Source organism: Equus caballus, chromosome 18, assembly GCF_041296265.1.
Source record: "Equus caballus isolate H_3958 breed thoroughbred chromosome 18, TB-T2T, whole genome shotgun sequence".
In the NCBI taxonomy this organism is placed as follows: Eukaryota; Metazoa; Chordata; class Mammalia; order Perissodactyla; family Equidae; genus Equus; species Equus caballus.
In genome coordinates this window covers 59,841,100-59,863,428 of record NC_091701.1, presented here as the reverse complement: position 1 = coordinate 59,863,428, position 22,329 = coordinate 59,841,100, and the positions used below count along the sequence as shown (strand labels likewise).

Below are 22,329 nucleotides of genomic sequence, written 5' to 3'. Positions count from 1 at the left end.
ATCCTGATCAGGAAATACTAAAATAATTCATATTGGCAAAGAAAAGTCAGAATTGCTTCTTCTTAGACCTTATGAACTGGCTGTTTAGGACAACCCTACATAAATATGGCTCATGTGTGGAAACTTCTCCTACCCAGAAACCCTACCGACGGTTTTGTACACAAGACCTAGGAAAATAGATAGTAAATAACAAGTAGGGCATTTCCTACGCTTGTGGTCAAAGCAGATGTTCATTACTAAGCTACAGACAAAGCAAGCATTCTTACCTTTCTAAATATGCGAGAAGTTCATGGTTAGTGCTTTTGTGTGTGCGTGTGTGTTATGTTATGTACGTATGAGATCAGTATAATGAATAATATTGTTACTTTTGTCCACAGTGCACAAAGCTCTTTTAAAGATAAGCCCCAAACTGTCAGGAATAAATACTTCTCCTTCACACATAAAAATGGAAATACAACTGAGAAATGAGAACTCTCAGCGAGAACTATATTCATGTATATTTACTTCTCAAATATTTACTGGGCACTTCGTATGTGATTTGCAAGACGCTGGTAGGGTCTAAAATCAAGTTATCTTGAGTTCCTCTACTCAGTGCTATGAACTGTTACAATAATAAGATTAATAAGTTTTTTTCAACATTAGCTTAATAATCTCTTTGTAGGGTGAAACTGTATTCGTATTTTATTTGTCCAAGAAAGTAATAAACTTCTATAATCTAATGGAAATTTAGAACAGCCTTGCTCACAGCTGTGAAGAGAGGAAGAAAACTAGAAAGAAATCCATAATTGATCATCTTTCACAAACAGGCATTAACATTGTTCTTTATCAACACTCACATTGCCAACTGAACACAAATTATGAAGTGAGGAAATGTCAAGACTTGTGCTTTGTCAACATACCTCAACTGTTTTAACACACGCTGTTCAAGATAAGAAAGCACACCACATTACAGAGATATATATATTCCAAATTGGTACAACAGCTTCAAACCGTCATTGTAGCTCTCCAAACCACAAACACTGCCCCCACCAAGTGGGGAGAGCAACTAAAGTATTTTAAGCAATTCTCTCGTACAATGGTTTCTTTTCTGTTGACAGTTACTCTGAGCCTCTGCCTTGGACTGAAGATGAAGGAAACTGTGAGCTGTGACCTTCGATGCCTCTCACCTGCTGACACCCATGTAACCCCTCCCAGTCAACCAGAAGAAGACTCTGAGGGGCGTGCAACTGTGCTCATGCATTGGGTCTACAAGGAGTCAGGATACAAAGGCTCACATTTCACACTTGGACTTTAATCGACATTTTAATTGTTTCAAAAGTAGGATTTAACTAAGCAAACTAGTACTTCTCAGTTTCAACCATGGCACTTGCCAAGGTAAATTACATTTAATATTCAGCATGATTTCTATAACTCCAATGACAGGAATAAATGGCTCTCTCTGTCTAAAAATGCTTCCCTTCTTTAAAGTGAATTGTCGATACCAATGATTAAAGGTGAAAATAACCAAGATTTTAAAAAATCCCAAAGTTTATGGTACAGTGAGGGACAGAGCATAATTTTTTTCTCCCCAAAGCCACAGTACATAGCTGTATATCCTAGTTATAAGTCATTCCGGCTCTTGTATGTGGGATGCTGCAACAGCGTGACTTGATCAGCGATGCTAGGTCCGTGCCCAGGATCCAAACCGGCAAACCCCAGGCCGCCAAAGCTGAGCCTGCAAACCTAACCACTTGGCCAAGGGGCTGGCCCCCAGAGCACAATTTTGAGGTCAGGATAACCCCAGTTTGGATCCAACTTAGGACCCGTGTGCCCTTAGACAATTTACCTAATATCTCTGAGATTCAATTTCTTTGCCAATAAAATTGGGAGAAGAGATATCCATCTCATACATTTCATGTGGGGTTTAAGCAAGATCAAATGTCTGGTATACCACGGACATGCATATTAATTCTCTTCCAGAGTGTGGAAAAAACCCCCAAAGTTCACAAGCTTTATTTGTCTTTCAACAACTTTTCTACTGTTCTTGAGAGAAATTACTAAATTTAAATTATAACATTTCTGAGGCAATTTGGGGGGGGCTCTTTGCTTTCATAAATACCACATACGGTGGTCTCAGGGTGTTTAAACAGCAATTGTAGAAGTAGGAGTAATTTAAGTCCAAACAACCACTTAAATTCTATTATTCAAAGTTCTGTGGTAAAATGAAAAAAGAAAGTTACATACTAAGTATAGTTATTGTCCTTTAAAACCCTATTTTCCCTTATAGCATAAGCCTTCACTTACAGCCAGCAAAGCGTAGTGTGTTTTCCCTGAGTTTCGTGACAAAGAATCTAAAATTCATCATCACCACCCAAACAGAAACTAAATTTTTTTTAACTTAAAGTCTAGAAGACAGTGAAAAACATCCTGTAGTAATAAAGAGCAGGCCCCAAACTTTTGGTGGAAGAAGCAAGCTTAAACTTCAGTCTGTGAAGATCCACAGCTAAATAAACTCACAAAGTTACATTGTTAATGGGGGCAATTGATATGGAGACTCAGATCTCTAGCTTTGACAGAGGCTTCAAAGAATTGCAAAAGTCAGACAGACTTACCACAAAAACCAGTCTGTAACTAGGGCTAACCGAATAATATTACAGCAGCCGTGGAGTCAAAGATAACAAGGGGTCATTTCTGTGTCCCGTAAAGAGAACGGCTGCTGCTTGATGCCAGCTTTCCCATTATTGCCCGCTGTTTGGGGGCTCCGCAGACATGGCCCAAGGAGGAGGGCAGGTAAGACGTGACCCTGACTCTTGGATACGCAGAGTGATAACCGGAAGCTGAGACTCCAGGTCCCTGGATGTCTTGGAACCAGGGTACCAAGGGTTGAGTAATCTTTTCTGTGCCCTTGACTTCAAATCAGTAAAGGAAACCTACTCAGATGTGGCTGCCAGTCCTTTCCGAACTGGCATGTGGACTCCAGAGTAATTCTGAATCCCGATTCTGCCACTTAGCTGTCTGGCCCAGGGTAAGCTACTTAACTTCCTCATCGAAATGGGGCATTACACTAGTTCCTACCGTAAGGGTTGCCAGGATGGTGAACTGAGTTAATATTCATAAAGGACTTGGAACACTGGCTGAACTGCAGGAGGCTCTTTCACTGAGTTTCTTAAATAAAAATAATACACCTCCCATGTATAGCACCAAGACATTCAGAAAAATAATCTCAGGTGTATGCCAAAATTTTAGTCTTCAACTAGACAAGAAACCAGACAACCACATTTTTTGAGGGGCTTCTTTGGTGCTTTTTTTTCTTTTTGTGAGAAAGATTGGCCCTGAGCTAACAATTGTTGCCAATCTTCCTCTTTTTGCTTGAGGAAGATTGTTGCTGAGCTAACGTCTGCACCAGTCTTCCTCTGTTTTATGTGGGATGTCGCCACAGCATGGTTTGACCAGCAGCACTAGGTCTGTGCCTGGGATCCAAATCTACAAACCCCAGGCCGCCAAAGCAGAGCATATGAACTTAATCACTACACCACCAGGCTGACCCCAGACAACCACATTTTTTAATGATTAAGAAATTATGCTACTTATTTCAATAAAAGTATTAATTAAATATCTAACTGTATATATAAATAGTATATATTTAAATAAAACACATAAATATATAAAACATATACTATACACTGCTTATTATCTATTTTACTTACTATACTAATGTACAGGGCTCTACTTTTCTTTTTAGGTGAGGAAGATTGGCCCTGAGCTAACATCTGTGCCAATCTTCCTTTATTTCGTATGTGGGACGCCACCACAGCATGGCTTGATAAGCAGTGCTTAGGTCTGTGCCCAGGATCTGAACCTGCGAAACCCAGGCCATCAAGGCAGAGTGTTCAAACTTAACCACTAACATTATCAGGCTAGTACAAGGCTCTACTTTTAGGGTGATCAATTTAAAGATCAGATTAAAGTAGTGTTTACTCTGTGTGTGTAGAAATGTATATGAAAATAGAATGTTTTGTGTAGCTCATAACATTTCTATCCTACAATTAATTAGGGGTTATGATTGACTCTTGTCAACACATCATCTATATGGCATTATCTTCAAATAATAAAAAGTCTGATTTTAGAAAGTTAGCTATGCAGAGTCATTGATTAAACAACTTATATATAAAGAAACAAAATTATGATGTAGTCTTAACTTGAAATACTCCATTTGTGGTCTTCAAATTTTTCTTTCCATTTTGCTTTTGTGACAAGGTGTAGTTCCTTCATTAATTAAAAATATTGTAAGAAGGTGATTTCCAATAAAACATAGGACATAAGGACTCTCATAATTTACATTAGAACTTTGACTATGTCTTCTACATGTAAACTTCAAAATTCTTCACTCCTGTTTGTAATTAGGAGTACTGCAGAGCTGACAAGTGGCTCCAATCTTTCTCCTCTGTGAAAGAGGTCTTGTTTCTGTTGATGGACTTTCTGGTGCATATTTGAACATATATATTTAAAGCATTATGGGGTATTTTTTATTTGTGCTTTTTAATTTTATATTTGAAATTAGACTATTCCTAGAAAGAGAAATATATGCAGTCATAATTTAATAACCAATTGAACAACAAAAACAAAATATCAAATCAATGATTATTTTACTCAAAACCATAGCAAATAACAGTTTAAATGCTTATTCACTTTTTTTTATAATGAATTCTTTTTTTTTTTAAAGATAGGCCCTGAGCTAGCATCTGTTGCCAATCTTTTTTCTTCTTCTTCTTCTTCTCCCCAAAGCCCCCTGGTACATAGTTGTATATCTTAGTTGTGGGTCCTTCTAGTTGTGGCATGTGGGATGCCGCCTCAGCGTGGCCTGATGAGCAGTGACTTCTCCGCACCCAGGATCCAAACTGACGAAACCCTGGGCTGCTGAAGCAGAGTGTGGGATCTTAACCACTCAGCCATGGGGCTGGCCCCTGATTATTCACGTTTTACTCATTGAATTTATCAAATAGTTGATTGAACAGACCAAACCAACATCTGCTTTTTATAATATATAAAGCTACATGCCTCAAAAGCAATAGCTTTTCCTATGACTTATGGTCAGATTTACAGAAGTGAAAAGCACTGAAGAATTATATTCTCATGTTGGTGCTGAATGAAATCAACCAACCCAGTGGTCTGACATCTTTCCTATGGATTAGAGGCAGCATACTGCTATCTTATTCTCACCTTTAATCAATTTTAGTTTTAGTTTCCTTCAGAGTGGGAGCCATACTTGATTCACCTTTCAATCTTCTATGAGTATTCATCATATATTTTGTACAAATAGCAGTATATTAACTCAAATGGGGCAAGTTGAGAGGCTATACGTTCAGCTTACTATAGAAGATACTGAACAACACAGATGTGTTTAAGTTATAATCATGCTATTTGAGCTATATGTACATGGTATTGAACATCTTTTTTTCAATACTGAAAAGAAATAATCACATTTAGAAAAGCAATATTTTCTTACATGGAGCTACAAATTCTACTTTCAAAAAATTTTCAGTGTTATTTTTCTATTTCCTCCAATAAGAAGTGCTTCTTGGGAATTCTTGGGTAGAGAACATTATTCCTTAAATATACATACACACACATATATGCATAATTAGTGTCCTACCTATTTCCCTCTTGGGCTGGCATTTCTTGCATAAGCTGAAAATGATTCTCCAGCTATCAAAACAGTCCAGTATTGGATATGAACTTGAGTTAAAATCCAAGCTCTCAAAGGTGTGTTTTGGGATCCATCAATAGTTGCTTGACTTCACAGTTGCGATGAAGGATCACTAATGGGTACTGTGTACACGTTGCTTATATACAGTTTTAGCCATATGCAGGGATGGGACTTTGACTCCTAGATTAGTCATTCACAGCGAAAGACCAATACCAAACTTTTGTTTAAAACCAAGGCATAGGATACAGTCTGCTTTAGTATAATAAATATCATAATAATGATGGCTCCATTATGAGGACATCCCTAAAAAATTGTACATAAATGGTATTTTCAATAATTAAAAAACTGTTGCAGGAATCCAGGAAAAGTTGGTTGAGGGTCTGATTTATTGTAATGGTATTGAGATTGGAGAGAAGCAAAGAGTTTTGAGACACAGTTAAGCAATAGAATTGGCAGTTCATTGCCAGTTGCTGGCTCATTGAATGTGGGAAAGAGGGAGGAATCAGGATGATGATTAGATTTAATGTTTGACTGCATGGGTGAATAGTAGTATTATTTACTGAGACCAGGAGCACAGGAAGAGAAGCAGATTTGGAGCCTGGAAGGAAGATTTAGAAGATGCATATTGTTTGGGATGTGTTTGAGGTGTTCACGGGACATCCAAATGAGGACAGCCAGAGGGCAGCATGTCTTTGATATGCTAAGGAGCTAGACTGGGAGTCAAGATTTTGGAAGTCTTAGAACACAGTCAATCGTTGAAGCCACAAGTGTGTATAAGATCACTCCAGAAGATAATGTAGAGTAAGAACAGGAAAACCATAGGAAAATGGTTCTCTATACCATTAAACTGGTCACTAAGAGATGTTGCCTTATGAAAATATATTCTATGATAGCATTAAGTGATGTTCGTTAAGAACAATGTAAAGCTGGCAAGGCTGTAAATTAATTTTGCTTTCTAACTCCTTTAACTTCCTTTTGCTGCACAGTGTGGTTTCCTCAAGTTACCGCACATGTAACTCCCTGGCTGTTGAGGCCAGTCAGTTTCACTTTATGCCACACAAACAAACATGTGGCATGAGGTTAAATCCTCCTAACCACACATCTTGTTATTTACTTGTGTGTTAGAAAATGTAGACCTGCACAACCAAGTAATTCAATTGGAATTTTTAAAACTTCTAATTTCTCATTGGTAAAATTACCTGTGGAAATGATTGATATCATGCACATTTCACAATTGCCCGTTTTTTAACTTCCTCTCCAAACAGTTTTTCTGCATCAGCCAAGGAGAAAAAAAATAACTGACTTGAGTTTTTGCTTTCTGTCTAACCTTTGGTGACCAAGACCTTTAAGAGAATTCAAGACCTCGCTAACCACAGATGTTTATCTCTGTTCTTTGTCTGGTCCTATGAGTTACAAGGACATTCTGCAATCTTTAAATTCTACATTGAACTTTACCAAAGAAGCAGGATTCCAAACATGTCTTGAGGATTAAATGTTAAACTAAACCAATATTCCACAAACAAAATAATCCCGTGCCATACATATTATTATATGCAATTCTTAAACTATTTTCTGAAACCATTAACATTATAATGGTTGCTTATACCATTATGAGATTGGTCAATTTTCTTTTGGCAAAATATTTTAATAGTTCATAAAATCCAAGTTGTCTCATAATATCTAATGCATCAACTATTCCTAACCCTTGTGATTGAAGCCAGGGTTCCCAGTTAATTTTTTAATCAATTACCTCTTAAGCCTGGTCACCTTATGAAAACACCTAATCTCTATCAGCTTCACATACACAGAATTAATCTTCACTTATGTTTTCATACATTGTAAAGTTGCCTGTCGGAAAGCCATTGAATCCTCCTTCTCAGTTACCATATTATTAAGTTCTATTACTTAAAATATGTCTATTACAAAGCCAGATTGTCTCTGAAAAAAGGCTATAACGAGGGCATAATGCTTACTATGATGGCATGGATATAACTCACTTCTGTGATCTTTGGTGTCTTAAGGTATTTTTGACTTGCCCTGGGTCTAAAAAGAAACAACGTGCATTCTCAGAATATTTAAGGCAGGAACAGACTCTGAAAGTCTGAGGTTACTGTAGAATTAAGAAACCATGTAAGGTTGGACACTTTTGAAGTGTTTTCCTGGCTGTATTTCCAATAAAGCGTAAGGCTAGGTGGAAAATTTTAGGATTTGTGATTTTTTTAATAGAGTAATATTCATACTCAGAAGAGTGGTAGGGAAATACCTCGGTTTGATCCCAAAAAGAATCTAATTCCTTCTTCATGATCAAGCGAAGTATTTTTGCCTAGAATGAAAACAAGAGAAAAGCATGTTACCTATCCCCCATGTACTCGGACTGGTTTAACCTGTCTTCATCAGCATCACTTTACTGTGATGGAATGATACGTGACTGGCTGAACAATGATCAGGACTGCGAGGGGATCTGACGGTCCAGTATTTCCAATCAGGCCAGGGGGCTCAGTATTTCTTCATATTCTATTCAGTCCAAATTAAAGGAAATGTTTTCTTCTCTGTCCTATGTGTAAAATAATAAAAATTATTTTAGCATATTTACTTTTTATTCACTTTAATCTCAAATATTGATGGGCTAATCTGTTATAAATATTCAGCCTCTAGGTTACCACGGGCCTGTTTGCATCGCATTAGCTGTACTATAATTTAACAGCTTGCTTGTCTACCTTCCTTTGATCTACGAGTTCCTCGAGGACAAGAATGTACGCAGATCGTGTCTTATTCATCTATATAAGCTCGACATCTAGAAAAAGTACCCAGCCCATAACAGGAAATAATAATACGTGTTTGCAGATAAATGTACTAGATATGGAAAATGATGGTGTTAATTTAGAAAGAGAATAGAGAAGTAGTGCGTAGAGTTTTTAGTGTATAGTGTCTGGCACCATCAGCTATAGGTGATCATTCAAATCCATCTTTTACTAGCTGCGTGAACTGGGCAAGTAATTTAACTTTCCTGAACTTCAGTTTCCTTTCTATAAGAGGAGAATGGTGATGCCTGTCTTTGAAGGTTAGACGAAGATTAAATGAGAGAATGTATATAAAGAATTTATCGCTGAGTGTGGCTCACAGTAAAGCACTCAATATAAGACAGCAAAAACAAAATAAACTTAAATAAGCAAATATTTCTGAAAGTAGTATTGTTTTTTCCTACTCCTTGTTGTTCAAAAGGAATTGGACTTTTGGTTCAAAATACTCCACTAAACACCCATGTTTATCTTGTCTCTCTCCCATGATCGAATTTCAATGACAGTAAAGATTGACAAAAAGAATAAATCTGTGGCAGTGCTAAAAACAAAACCTTAAGAGAATGAGAAGATAAGCCACAGTCTGGAAGAAAATATTTTCAAAAGACACATCTGATAAAGAAACATTATCCAAAATATACAAAGAACTCTTAAAATTCAACAAGAAGAAAATGAAGAATCTAATTTAAAAATGGGTATAAACCTGAACAGACACCTCACCAAAGAAGATATATATATAGTTGGCAAGTAAGCATATGAAAATATGCTCAACATCACATGTCATTAGGAAATTTCAAATTAAAATCAGATTCTACTACACACTTATTAGAATGGCCAAAATCCAAAGCAGTGACAACACTAAATGCTGGCAAGGATGTGGAGCAACACCACTTCTCATTCATTGCCAGTGAGAATGCAAATGATTCAACCACTTGGAAGACAGTTTGGCTGTTTCTTACAAAACAGAACACACTATTATTATATGATCCAGCAAACATGTTCCTTGGCATTTACTCAAATGATTTGAAAACGTATGTTTATGTCCACGTAAAAACCTACACGTGGATGTTTATAGCAGTTTTTTTCATAATTGCCAAAACCTGGAAGCAACCAAGATGTCCTTCAGTACATGTGTGGATAAATTAGCTGTGGGACCTGTGGTACATTCAGACAGTGGAATATTATTCGGTGCTAAAAAAAAAATGAGCACTCGAGCCATGAAAAGACATGGAGGAAACTTAAGCACGTATTATTAAGGGGAGGAAGCCAATCTGAAAAGGGTACCTACTATATGATTCCAAACATGTGACAATCTGGAAAAGGTGAAACTGGAGATGGTAAAAAGATTAGTTGCTGCCAGGGATTAGGGGGGGACAAAGGAATTAATAAGCAGAGCACAGAGGATTTTTAGGGCAGTGAAATCATTCTACGTGATATTACAATGATGGATACATGCTGTTATACATTTGTCAAAACCCATAGAATTCACACTACCAAGAGTGAACCCGAATGTAAACTATGGGTTTTGGGGAGTAATAATCTGTCAATATAGGTTCATCAATTATAACAAAAGTACCACTGTGGTGGGCACAGTTGATAGTGTGGGAGGCTGGGCACATGCAGGGACCGGGACTGGACTTTCCACTCAATTTTGCTGGGAAGCTAAAGTTGCTTTAGAAAACAAATTTTATTAATTAAAAAAAGGGAAAAAACAAATTCAATATTTTCTTCTATTTAATTAAAATATAAATGCCTGTAACTGTAATTTTATTATTTTCTTCAAAAATGAAACAAAAAAAATTCTGGTTATTCACATGCAATACTATTTACTATTATTATTGTTTGCTATTTTAACTTTGTTTAATAATCAATCTATCATATGATGATATTAAGGGCATCACTTCCAAATATTGGACATTCCATAACTACTGGTTTCTTAAGGAGCATCTTCATTGATTTTTAAACATTTCACGATATCCCCTTTTCTCTTAGGGTGAAGTATTTCTGGATTCTCTCTTGTGTTTTGAGATAGCACATCTTCGAATATGCACAGCTAAGTGATATGTTCCTTTCTAGCCTATAAAATGTGCCAAAGATTAAATTTTTATCAGTCCATATCCCCTGAGGAATACAAATAGGAGGCTTATAACTCAATCTATGCTAGTTAATAGTCTTCTTCTGTAAACTGCTACTTGCCTTAGGTTCCTATTTTATTAAGCACAAGCAAAACACCTCAGAAATGATTCAGAAGTATCAATATAGCACTGCGGATCTGCAGAAATCAATTTATAGACTAACATTCATCATTTTTATTTCCATGGAGAAGCAATTAACCATTAATCGTAACCTAGTTTGAACCTTCGTCATTAGGTCATTTGTTCTCGTCACTGGTGTCTGACCCAAGATGGAAATGAAAATATTGATTTAATTTTTTAACTCTTATCCTAAGTCCCTGGACACATATTTACAACCTTCAAGTGATACTAAATTTGAATCCTATAATTAAAATGTGGCCACAAGAAAATTTTCAGAGAAGTGCCATGTAACAAAAATTAGACACACATGCACAGAAAAGAGAGAGAAACCTTATAGGAGAACAAAATAAAGAAATTTGAAAATCTTCCTTTTCTTGTGTTTCCCCAGTAAAAAGAAAAATTAAGCAAAAATTAATATTAAGTAAAATAGAGATAAAAGTGAAGAGATAAGCATTCTCTAAAATAATCTCAATTTGGTATAAAACTTTGTGAATATGTTAATTTGCTGTGACAGTCTAGGTTTCTTTATTCTAGTTCACTAATTTTTGATGAGATAGTGGAGGCAGAAGTGATAATTACCAAGGTAGAGAGAGGAGCTGGTGTGGCTGGTATTAAAGATTTACATGGGGATGAGCTAGTATTTTAGATTAATCATAGTTTAGAAAAAGAAAGAAAAATTTGGTATAAAATTCTTCTCTCATTTTTGGTCCCATAGTACTCACATCTGTGCTGTATTTGGTCTGAAATATGTAGGAAATACTGAATAAAATGTTTATAATCCTATCCAGATCTATTGTGCATGATCAGATTATCTATAATACCAGACAGCTCAAGTAATTAACCCAACGTCTGAATGAAATTGTCTGAAAAAATATAATAGCTATTCTCCGGTTTTTCCAGAACTTGACTTTGTCTACCTAGCATCTATTCTTTTAGGACTCTACCCCAACCTCATGCATAATAATCCTGCTCAGTCATGTGATTCGGATTGGGGGTACCACCAACCTGTGTACCCTCCCCTGTTCCTGGCCTTATCAGAGTTCCTCATTGGTAGCCTCATTGGGCCTACCCAAATAGAATGCTATGGTGTAGCACTGATGACTTGTTCAGAGGTGAGGAATGTCACCAAAGCCAATTCTTCCCAAGAGTTTTGAGAGAGATATCTGAAAAAATATTGCATAATTTCAGAAATATGCAGGAGCCATATAAAGAATTGGTAAGCTTTGTGGAAGGACATACAGAAAAACTTAAATACATGGAAAGGCATATCATATTTCTGCTATGGGTAGGAAGACAAAACTGGTAAAATACTCTTCCAAATCAATCCATACATATTATTCATTTTGACCAAAATAAATAGATACATAAAACCAGAATGTTCAATTTATCTAAAAGGATAGATGAATGAGAATAGTTCAGATAGAACAGATGGATTAGATTTAAGTGTAAAAAAGCTGTAAAAGTAATAAAACTGGAGCTGGAAAACTATAAGAGCAAGTATTATCTAAATTTGAAGTGGAAAGCTTTTCTAGATTGACATCGAAAGGTCATAGAGCATAAAAAAATAAAGAGAGTTGACGCATATTTGTATGGAAGAATATACAAAATCAAAAGACAAATGAATCACTGAAGAAAAATATTTGCAACCTAGGTGGGAGACATACAGTTAATGTTCATAATATGTAAAGAAATAACACATACCAGAAATACACAAACAATTCCATAGGAAGAAATGGTTGCATGACATGAAAAGGCAATCCCAAAGAAAATCCATGACCAGTAATCATATGAAGTATGACCGACAAAAATGCCAATTAATGTGATACCATCTTTTGTCCATCAGAGTAGCAAAAATATAAAAGTACTGGTAATGCCAGGTATTGATGACAGTGTGAGTAAATAGGTTTTCTCATATATTGTCAGTGGTAGTATAAATTAGTTCAGTATTTTTGGAGGGCAATATTTACCATTGTTATTATCGCAAAAATTATTTTAAGCCACTGAAATGTTCCTCAAGAGGGATTGGGTTAACAAATTAAGATACAACAATAAAATGAATGCTAACTGTTCGTTAAAATATATGAGAGATCTATATGATTTTATGTGAACAGAAATTCCTGCCATATTACAGGTTAAAAACAAATTAAAAAAAATGTTATGGGGCTGGCCCAGTGGTGCAGCAGTTAAGTTCGCATGTTTTGCTTTGGCAGCCCAGGGTTCGCCAGTTCGGATCCCAGGTGCAGACAGACCTACTCACTGCTTGTCAAGCCGTGCTGTGGTGGTCATCCCACATATAAAGAAGAAGAAATGGGCACGGATCTTAACTCAGTGCCTTCCTCAGCAAAAAGAGGAGGATTGGCAGCAGACGTTAACTCAGGCATAATCTTCCTCAAAAAGAAAAAAAAACCTAAAATAAATAAGTAAATATATATATTTTTTAAATTCTAAAATCATCTTGAGAAAGACATGATTGGCCATTGTTGACTTTAGAGATGGAAGGGGATCATGAGCCAATGAATGTGGGCAGACTCTAGAAGCCGGAAAAGGACTATGATCCTCAGTTATAACACTTATCTGAAGAAGGAAATTGATCTGTGTCACCACAGATCCCTACATTGTGTGGTTTCCAGAAATGCATTTGGGACGTAAACAAGGGCTGCCTGGACTTTTCCAGGAAGTAGAAAAGATCCAAACCAGTATTTGAGTTAACACTGAAATGCACCCTCAACCAACCACTGAATCAGGTTACAAGATAAATAATTATTCTAATGGAACTAGGGGAAGAACACTAAATGAAATTTAATATATGCTCCCTAACTTATCTTTGTTTATGACTCCGTAGGGGGCTAATTATCTTCCTCAATCCTGTGACAAAAAGAATTGGAGGTGACAGGAAAAGCAAGAACAATTTGGTTCTCAGTGAATTCCCAATGAATGATTGCTAAACTACAAAAAAAAAAAAAAAGACAAACCTTTAGCTAAACTCACCAAGAAGAGAGAGAACTGAAATAAATAAAATCAGAAATGAAAGAGGAGACATTACAATTGATAGAAATACAAAGGATTATAAGAGACTGCTATGAACAATTATATGTCCACAAATTGGACAACCTAGAAAAAGATGGATAAATTCTTAGAAACATACAACCTTCCAAGATTTGAATCATGAAGAAATACAAAATCTGAGCAGACCAATTACTAGTAAGGAGATTGAATCAGTAACCAAAAGCCTCCCAAGAAACAAAAGTCCAGGACTAGATGACTTCACTGGTGAATTCTACCAAACATTCAAAGAAGGATTAATATCAATCTTTCTTAAACTCTTCCAAAAAATAGAAGAGGGGAGAATACTTCCAAATTCATTTTACGAGGCCAGCATCACCCGGATACCAAAACCAGACAAGGACATCATAAGAAAAGAAAATTACAGGCCAATATCCTTGATGAACATAAATGGAAAAATCCTCAACAAAATATTATCAAACCTAATTCAACAACATGTTAAAAAGATCATACACGATGAAGAGTGGAATTTATTCCAGTGATGCAAGGATTATTCAACATCCACAACATCAATCAACATGATACACCACATTAACAAAATAGAAAATAAAAATCATATGATCATCTCAATAGATGCAGAAAAAGCAGTCAACAAAATTCAACGTCCATTTATGATAAAAACTCAACAAAGTGTGTATAGAGGGAACATACCTCAACATAATAAAGTCTCATATATGATAGGCCCACAACTAATGTCATACTAAATGGAGAAAAGCTGAGAGCTTTTCCTTTAAGTTCAAGAATTAGACAATGATGCTTTCTCTCACCACTTTTATTCAACATAGTATTGGAAGTCCTAGCCAGAGCAATTAGGCAAGAAAAAGAAATAAAACTCATCTAAATTGGGAAGGAAGAAGTAAAACTGTCACTATTTGCAGATTACATGATATATGCAGAAAACCCTAAAGACTCTACCAAAAAACTGTTAGAATTAATAAATGAATTCATAAGGCTGCAGCATACAAAATCAATATACAAAACTCAGATGAGTTTCTATATACTAATAACAAACTACCAGAAACAGAAATTTTAAAAAAAATCCTATCTACAATTACATCAAAAAGAATAAAATATCTAGGAACAAGTTTAATCAAAGAGGTAAAAGACCTGTACAGTGAAAACTATAAGACACTGATGAAAGAAATTGAAGAAGACACGTAAATGAAAAAGTATTCCAAGCTCACGGATTGGAAGAAGTAATATTGCTAAAGTGTTCATACTACCCAAAGCAATCTACAGATTTGATGCAATCAATCCCTATCAAAATTCCAGAGGCATTTTTCACAAAGTAGAAGAAACAATCCTAAAATTTGCGTGGGATCATAAAAGACCCCAAATCTCCAAAGCAATCTTGAGAAAGAAGAACAAAGCTGGGGACATCATGGTCCCTGATTTCAAACTATATTACAAAGCTATAGTAATCAAAACAGAATGGTATTTGCATAAAAATAGACACATAGATCAGTGTAACAGAAGAGAGAGCCCAGAAATAAACCCACGCATTTATAGTCAATTAATTTACAACAAAGGAGCCAAGAATATACAACGGGGAAAGGATAGTCTTTTCAAAAAATAGTGTTGGGAAAACTGGACAGCCACATGCAAAAGAATAAAACTGGATCATCATCTTCCTCATATGCAAAAATGAACTCAAAATGGATTAAAGACTTGAATGTAAGACCTGAAATCTAAAACTTCTAGAAGAAAACATAGACAGCAAGCTCTTTCACTTGAGTCTTGGTGATGATTTTTTTAATTTGACTCCAAAAGCAAAGGCAACAGAAGCAAAAATGAACAAGTGGGACTACACCAAACTAAAACTTCTTCACAGCAAAGGAAACCACCAACAAAATGAAAAGGCAACCTACTGAATGGGAGAAAATATTTGCAAATCATATATCTGCTAATGAGTTAATATCCAAAATATACAAAGAATTTATACAGCTCAATAGCAAAAAAACAATCTGTTTAAAAAATGGGCAAAAGATCTGAATAGACATTTTCCCAAAGAAGACATACAGATGGCCAACAGGTACATGAAAAGGTGCTCATGTCACTAATCATCAGGGAAATGTAAATCAAACCCACAATGAGATATCACCTCACACCTGTTAGAATGGTTATTATAAAAAAGATAAGAGATAACAAATGCTGCAAAGATGTGGAGAAAAGGGAACCCATGTGCATTGTTGATGGGAATGTAAATTGGGGCGATCACTATGGGAAACAATATGAAGGTTCCTCAAAAAATTAAAAATAGTACTACCATATGATCCAGTAATTCCTCTTCTGGGTATTGATCTGAGGAAACGAAAACACTAACTTCAAAAGATATCTGCACCTCCATGTTCACTGCAGCATTTGCAGTAGCCGAGACATGGAAACAACATCAGTGTCCATTGGTGGATGAATGGATAAAGAAACGTGGTATATACATACAATGGAATATCATTCATCCATAAAAAAGAAGAAAATCTTGCCGTCTGTGACAACATGGATGGACCTTGAGGATATTACACAAAGTGGAGTAAGTTGGATAGAGAAAGACAAATATTCTATGATCTCAGCTATATGTGGAATCTAAAAAAAAAAACCCTAAGCTCATAGATACAAAAAACAGATTGATCATTGCCAGAGGTGGAGGGTGAGGGTGGGGTGGGTGAAATGGGAGTAGGTGGTCCAAAGGGACAAACTTCCAGTTATAAGACTCATTTATGAGTCATGGGGATATAACACACAGCATGGCAACTGTACTTAAGGACACTATATTGCATATTTGAAAGTTGCTAAGAGAGTGCATCTTAAAAGTTGTCATCATAAGAAAAAAATTCTGTAACTATGTATGCTGACGGATGTTAACTAGACTTATTGTGGTGATCATTTTGCAACATATACAAATATTGAATCACCGTATTGGACACCTGGAATTTATATAGTGTTGTGTGATATTATACCTCGATAAAAAATAAAAAAGAAAGAGGAACTTGGTTAACAAATTAAGATACAATAAAATGAACGTTAAATTTCCATTAAAACACATCAGAGATCTATATGATTTTAGCTTACGTGTCTTGAGTGCTTACCGCACGCCAGACACTGAACTCCACAGCAAGTGCTGCCCGTGCAAGTACATACTTGTGCAAGCACATACGCACATAGACATGTGTACGCAGGCATCAAACTTTTATCACCTTTGTGGAGTGGGAGCCCTGGAGCGAGGGTGGGGTGGAGGGAGAGGTTGACAGGTAGGGAAGTTCAAGAAGGATGAGGTTCCCTCACTACTACACAGAGCAGTGTTTGCTTGAATTGTCTTTATTATGAAGATGTTTTCACTTTATTATCAGGAAAAAATCAAAGAGTTTCATTTTGAGAGAAAGACAAATAAAAATATATATTTTGTTCATTCTTAGCAAAATTATCCATTATTCTCAGAAAGATGAACTATAATTTTTGTGTGTGCTGCTTGCCCAAATATGGTGCCCCTTGTTCACCTTTGTATCTCATATAGTTTCTTTACATGAACAGTTATTAGTAAATGGTGGCCCAACTGAATGACAATTTACTTTTATTAGAAAGTCTTGGGAATGATACGGTTTTGTAGATTGTATCTAGCGCCTGTTATATTAAGAAATTAATGCTATAAAAGTATACAGTTTTGGGGCCGGCCCGGTGGCGCAGCGGTTCAGTGCGCACATTCCGATTCAGCGGCCCGGGGTTCGCCGGTTCGGATCCCAGGTGCAGACATGGCACCGCTTGGCAGGCCATGCTGTGGTAGGGCTTCCCACAGATAAAGCAGAGGAAGATAGGCACGGATATTAGCCCAGGGCCAGTCTTCCTCAGCAAAAAGATGAAGATTGGCAGCAGATGTTAGCTCAGGGCTAATCTTCCTCAAAATAAAAAAAAGGATACAGTTTTAAAAAATATGTATTTCTCCATAATATACTTATGTCAAATAATACACAAAAGTACAATTTTAGTTTTTGTAAATAATGTAGCTCTTTGGACAGTTAATATTTTCAAACATAAACATAGCTTTTATTCTGCTCCCTTTGGTGAAAAAAAGTTTAAGCAAATTTATAAACTATATATTATAAATAAATATGTGAATGCACATGTATTTTGCATCTTTAACATATATCTTCTGCAATTGGTATATTTTAAGATCATATAAGAAAAGTCATTTGTTTTCAAGATTGCCTCTGGCAAATAGTAACTTATGCCATCCCCCCCACCATCCTATTTTAGTCTTGGGCTCACAAACACGTAATTAAAATGCTTTGTCAAATAATAAAACACCGTGTCTCTAGGGGCAGACTTACTTACTTAAATTGAAAATGTGGAGAATGACAAAAAGGGGTCTTAAATTCAATTTTAAAATTCACAAAGGGTCACTGCCATAAGAAACATTTATAACCAAAGGTTTGACTTTCTGCTTTTCTGTATTTGCTATCTTTTGCTCCAGTTGTGTTATGAAATATGACCACATCAACTCTAAAGGAGAAGATCATCCCATTCAATCAAACGAAACCAAACAACTTGAAAAGTTCGCACCTCCCTGGGGTGAAAAATTGTCTCCCATTGTCAGGAGGCCATGTTTCAAGGATCCTCTTCATTATCTTTTGAAAGCTAACGCCTTCAAATCTTTTGATTTGGCCTTCAGTATCTTTTGAAAAGAAATATCAAGAGCCAAATAGTATGGCACTGAAGTTATATACAGAAATATGTGGATTTGAAAATCACAAAGACAGAAGACTGAAGGATCCATCATTTGACACCAAGTCACCCTCCTGAAAATACTGCCCTTACTGTGGAAGTGTGTGTTAAATAATAAACAGCAGTGTTTCCTTTGTAAATGCCTGCAGTTTTTTCCAGAATACGGTGCTAAAATGAGTTTGACTGAGCATTCAAGCGTATGTGGAGCCTAGCTTGTAACAGGACTATCTTTTATAAGAGTTTATTGTACTTACATGATACCAGACATGTCTCAACTTCCAAATGAGTCCTTAAACACTGCCATTTGGACTCAGAAGTCATGTATTCAGTAAGTATAATTTGGAAAATGATGTGAAATATGATCTTTCATCACTAAAAACTGTTGGATCACAAGGTAAGAGATATTGAATGACTAATAAACAACTGTCTGGCTACATGCCTTCCTCCTTAATACTAAATAAAAGTAGCCGAAAAAGAATGAGTTCATCCTCATTATGAAGAAGCAGAGGAAAAAAATTGAGAACTGAGCACGCCTTCATTAAAAGAAGATTTTATGGGATAGAGATGTAAGATAAGTCTTGTTCTCCTGACACTATATTAGAAGGCATTTTGTAAGTATTTCATAAAAATTAAATCTTGTTCTAAGTTAGATTTTTAATAGAAAAATCACTTTGAAGAAGAAAATATTTCACTTTGTGTTTTTGTGTGTAAGTTTCAGAATGATGAGACCTTACCATTTCTGTAACATTGCTTGCTAATTGAGCCCATAGAAAATTCATATTAGGTTGGTAGTTTGGCTAAATGAAAGATCTGATAGTGAATTTTTAGATATCAAATTAAAATATCATCATATCTTAAAAAAATAAACTTAGAATGTGCAAAATGAGCCATAGCCAAGAAGTAACTGTTTGGCATCTGGTGGTACTTAAAAAGATAACAAAAAAGACAGTCTGGGCAATTATTCCACTATCTTATACCCTGTGTATACTTATGAAGGGGCAAAAAGAACGAGCATATCTCAATGTACTAAATGTACAAAGTCAGAATTAACCAGATTTTAAACTTCTGTATTTCCTGAAAGCTGCATGTAGGGCCCAGCAGCATGAATCCTAGATCACAAGAGTTGTGAGTGAAAAATGTACTCACAGTCTTACTATGACAAAAAGTAGCAAAGGCCTATGCAGATTGTAATCTGATGAATTCTGTGAGCAGGAGGAAAAAGTAGGCCAAGTATGGCAATGACGGGGTTTTTTTTTTTTTGAGGACATAATAGTTTATAGCATTGTAAAATTTCAGTTGCGCATTATTGTTTGTCGCTCACCATATAAGTGCACGCCTTCATCCCTTGTGCCCACCCCCTAAACCCTTTCCCCCTGGTAACCATTAAACTGTTCCCTTTGTGTGTTTGTTCATCTTCCACATGTGAGTAAAATCACATGGTGTTTGTCTTTCTCTCTCTCTCTCTCTCTCTCTCTCTCTCTCTCTCTCTCTCTCTCTCTCTCTCTCTCTCTCTCTCTCGCTTATTTAGATTAACATCATACCCTCAAGGTCCATCCATGTTGTTGAAAATGGGATGATTTTCTCTTTTATTTTGGCTGAGTAGTATTCCATTGTATGCATACACCACGTCGTCTTTATCCATTCATCTGAGGAAGGACACTTGGGTTTCTTCCACGTCTTTGCTATTGCGAATAATGCTGCAATGAACATAGGGGTGCATAAGTCTCTTTGAATGGTTGGTTTCAAGTTCTTTGGATAAATACCCAGTAGTGGGATAGCTAGATCATATGGTTTTTGTAATTTTAACTTTTTGAGAAATCTCCATACTGTTTTCCATAGTGGCTGCACCAGTTTGCATTCCCACCAGCAGTATATGAGGGTTCCCTTTTCTCCACAACCTCTCCAACATTTATTTTTTGTCTTGGTTATTATAGCCATTCTAACAGGTGTAAGGTGATATCTCAGTGTAGTTTTGATTTGCATTTGCCTGATGATTAGTGATGTTGAACATCTTTTCATGTGCCTGTTGGCTATCTGTATATCTTCTTTGGACAAATGTCTGTTCACATCCTCTGCCCATTTTTTGATCAGGTTGTTTGTTTTTTTGTTGTTCAGTTGTGTGAGATCTTTATATACTGTGGAGATTAACCCCTTGTCAGATATACGATTTGCAAATATTTTCTCTCAGTTAGTGGGTTGTCTTTTCATTTTGATCCTGGTTTCTTTTGGCAATGATGTTTTGATGGAGAATATACAGATTGTCCTGTGGTTCTGAAGCATGAGAGTGTGGGGACGTGGGGGGAATGAATCACTAAAGCTAAGTCCATCTCCAAACTGTTTCTGAGGATTGGCTCAGTCCATTGTTTCATGACTTGTCTGATTGTACAAGATTCCCCTAGCTCTGTTGTTAAAAATACATATTCCTGGGTCAGCCCTGGGGCTGAGTGGTTTAAGTTTTGTGTGCTCCACTTTGGATACCAGGGTTCGCAGGTTCAGATCGTGAGAATGGACTTGCACAAATCATCATCCATGCTGTGGAGGCATCCCACTTATAAAAAAGAGGAAGATTGGCATAGATGTTAGCTCAGGGCTAATCTTCTTCAACAACAACAAAAGAAAGATTGCCGACAGATGTTAGCTCAGAGAAAATATTCCTCAAGAAAAAAAAGAAAGAAAAGAAATACAGATTCCCAGCCACATTCCCCCCACTGCAATTCTGATCCAGTATGGCTGGAAGATGCTATAATCTGTACTTTTTAAAGGTTCCAGGTAAGTCTTTAATAAAGTAGATTTAGAAAACCTTTTCCTAGTCTCTTTAACTGTTCAACCTTGCACTTGACCAACACACCCGATTACTAATCATTCAGGTAATTCAGTTTTCTCAGGTGGAGAAAACTACCCTGATATGAGTAAGCAAGATCTGAGAGAGAACAGATTTTTATATTACTTCAATGGGCACTGGTCAAAAATTAGAGTGATTAATTTCTGTCATTTGCTCTCTCAATCTATTATTATTATTTTGTTGGTGATAATGCTAGTAAATTTCAAACACACTCCATTGGTTAGAAGACATACCTTCTATCTTTTTTACTTTATAACGTAACAATTCAGGAGCTCAGTTCACAGCTGTAAGAAAGGAAATCGACAAAAAATTGTCAACTTAAAAAAAATCACCAATTAAACAAAAAGAGATTACTTTCCTGTTATTTAACTATTCTAGAGTGCAACTTAATACTTCTGGTCTGCTTCACTGCTGGGTGACCTCATCTCTAAAAAGCTTACACTGCATTAGGCTCCAAAATCAAATGGTTGAAAGAGATATTACAAGATATTTATCGTGAGTCTACCTTACCAGATCCTAAGTGCCTCCTCAGATCCTAGCACCTAATTCCAAGCTGCCATGTACAAGAAGTGCACTCTATTATATCTGCCTTAACATAAGGTTAGTTTCTTTGCATTACTCTCCTGTGAAAAATGGATCTGAGAATGGCAAGTAGAAGGTGACTGCCTGCATTTCCTGCTAGTGGTTAGCATAAATGAGGCTGTGGATTCTTGGAATACTGCCATGAAGACAGGTGGTCCTCTAAATTTTTATTCAGAGCTCATATTTCTAAGTGCTGAGAAACCACAATGATAGATGACATAAAATGCATGGCTAGATATTCAAGGAATTAGTTTAAGTCAAGTATTCATCAATTCTAGCTTCTAACATTTGCTCTCTGGAGTTAGAAACTGGATTTTCAGATGCCTTAGTCCATCAAGTCATGTCATGTTAGACCTCAAAGCTTTGTATGGAATTTTCTATATGCCTGCT

At 36.2% G+C, this 22,329-nt stretch overlaps 2 long non-coding RNA genes across 4 annotated transcripts in view; one reads left to right on the top strand and one right to left on the bottom strand.

Moving 5' to 3' along the window:
* The window catches only part of LOC111768760 (uncharacterized), a 210,091-nt gene that overhangs the window by 37,859 nt on the left and 149,903 nt on the right, over positions 1-22,329 (bottom strand). Inside the window, exons 6-8 of one of the 3 annotated variants that reach the window (XR_011428548.1) lie at positions 21,591-21,641; positions 20,057-20,212; positions 7,950-8,009 (exon numbers count right to left, since the gene is read on the bottom strand). This is a non-coding gene — a long non-coding RNA (uncharacterized lncRNA). Of the gene's footprint in view, positions 1-7,949; positions 8,010-8,040; positions 8,241-20,056; positions 20,213-20,982; positions 21,064-21,590; positions 21,642-22,329 lie in introns of those variants that run through there. The other 2 variants (XR_002801251.2, XR_002801252.2) reach the window with 2 other exon arrangements.
* LOC138918792 (uncharacterized) lies at positions 14,979-18,655 on the top strand. Its single transcript, XR_011428549.1, has 2 exons — positions 14,979-16,329; positions 18,265-18,655. It is a non-coding gene; the product is annotated as an uncharacterized lncRNA (long non-coding RNA).